The sequence below is a fragment of the Schistocerca cancellata genome, chromosome 7, assembly GCF_023864275.1.
Source record: "Schistocerca cancellata isolate TAMUIC-IGC-003103 chromosome 7, iqSchCanc2.1, whole genome shotgun sequence".
Lineage (NCBI taxonomy): Eukaryota > Metazoa > Arthropoda > Insecta > Orthoptera > Acrididae > Schistocerca > Schistocerca cancellata.
Window position 1 is genome coordinate 19,253,014 of NC_064632.1, and position 2,044 is coordinate 19,255,057.

At 52.1% G+C, this 2,044-nt stretch overlaps 1 non-coding gene across 1 annotated transcript; it reads left to right on the forward strand.

The window, feature by feature from the left end:
• Nucleotides 1-1,690: 1,690 nt before the first annotated feature.
• Trnas-cga (transfer RNA serine (anticodon CGA)) lies at nt 1,691-1,767 on the forward strand. Its single transcript has one exon. It is a non-coding gene; the product is annotated as a tRNA-Ser (tRNA).
• The last annotated feature ends 277 nt before the right edge of the window (nt 1,768-2,044 follow it).

The window sequence follows — 2,044 nt, forward strand, 5'->3', positions numbered from 1 at the left end:
GAGCAGCGACAACTTCGTACGTGTCCGAACGGTATTAATGTTGATGGTCGTTAAGCGATAGGTCTGCAGATCGTCTCCTGCGGTGGGGGCCGCCGTCAGTGTCGCCGTAAAAGGTGGGGCCTGTGATCTGCCGGCCGTGTCCGCGCCGTCATCTGTTGCTACTCGGGAGGGGCCGAGGTGTGGGAGGAGAGACTCCTCTCCTCATCCACCACAGCGGCCGTAGAATCGTCTTCAATGTCATCCGCCCAAAGTCCGTAAGTTAACGGTGGCTGCGGTAGAACACTTGTGGGCTGAGTGACTAAGGGTGAATCCGCAGTTGTTTCCGGTTGTGTACCAACGGCGGGCGCTGGCCATCCGTTTGTTCGAGAGAGCGGAATCGGATTTGTCAAAATCAGACAAAGTGACAGGTGAAGGCGATCTCGTGTCATCCATTTTCCTCGTCGTTTCGTCGGCCGTCCGGTCGTCAACTGGAGAAGACGTCCGCTGGAGGCAATCGTCTGAGGGTGTGCGACGTCGTTTTTTATGTTTTCTCGGTGACCTTTGTTTGCGGACGTGGGTTTCTGTGTCCGAAAGAGTTCCCGTATAGCATCCCCCTCAGGTAGAAAGGCAGAGGTCGGTACAACCCTAGCGTCGAGTCCCATTCTCTCGTCCGAATCTTCATGTGGAGTCGATGGGCGGCGTTCTTCAACCCCTGCAGACACCGTAATGGTGTTGGTCAGTCCAGGACCGGCGACAGGTGCGCATTCTAACGCTTCCTGTCTTCCGGGGGGGTTGTCGTCTGTCATGACGGTCGATCGTGTCACCTCTGCGTAATTGAGGGGGAGGGCCGTGAGCGTAGGAGGTGGTGTCGTGTCATGCAATGGAAGTTGTGTAACCCGACGTTGAATACACGCCGAGCGCACATGACCCTCCTGGCCGCAACCAGAACAAGTACGAGGTTGGCCGTCGTACATAATTATTGCTCGACAGCCACCTATGACTAAGTAGGAAGGCACATGTTTCTTTAATTCAATTTTCACTTGTCGGACGCCGTTGAGGACTTGGTACGTCTCGAAGGTGTTCCATTTTTCGGCCACGTGGCTAATTACCGTCCCATAAGGGCTGAAAGCTGAGGTAACGACGTGCGGTGGTACTTCGAAAGGGTTCGAAGACTCTTAGTGTGCGTAATCCTAGTCCAGCATGGTCAACAGTAACCTCTCCGATGTGACCATCGGAGTGTTTGAACTTGCGAGTGTTCGCGCATCTGTTCACAACTGCGTGACATAACTCGTCATCGACCATCTTGACGTAAACGACGCTACTGGTGATGGATAGGTGGATACCGATGATGTGCTGTGTTGCTATTTGAACATCGTAACGGATGAATCGTTCGACTTCAAAGGCTCGTGGTCCTGCGTAGTCGGGCTGGAAGCTGATCTTGATGGTAGCTTTTCTGTACAAATGAGCCATGGCGACTCAGTGTTAACGGACGCGAGTATTAGCTGCGGCGAGGAAGTAAACAAACTACGCGCGCTCACGACTCTGCGGACGGGACGTAAACAAGACGTCCTCGCCGCTCACCGGCCGAAAGCAGACTGAGGTGCTAGTTCTGCTTGTTCTGCTAGTTCTGCAGGAGAGCTTCTGTTAAGTTTGGTAGGTAGGAGACGAGGTACTGACAGAAGTAAAGCTGTGAGGACGGGGCGTGAGTCGTGCTTGGGTAGCTCAGTTGGTAGAGCACTTGCCCGCGAAAGGCAAAGGTCCCGAGTTCGAGTCTCGGTCCGACACGCAGTTTTAATCTGCCAGGAAGTTTCGTGTTTGTCCTTACTTCTTGTACGTGTCGCACCCAATCCCCGCCCCCTTGACCCCACTGATTAAGAATTGTAAGGTATGACTCTTTATACTAGTGTCTCATTAGTATGTATATAACTAGTCGCTTGTATCCATTACAAAAATATGGGTATGTTAAATTTCCGTACAATAAATGCCGTGACAATTCCTTATGAGTTCACTTGTTACCCCATTCCTACTGCATCATCAGGAAAATAAAAGGTACTCAGTGTTTCTG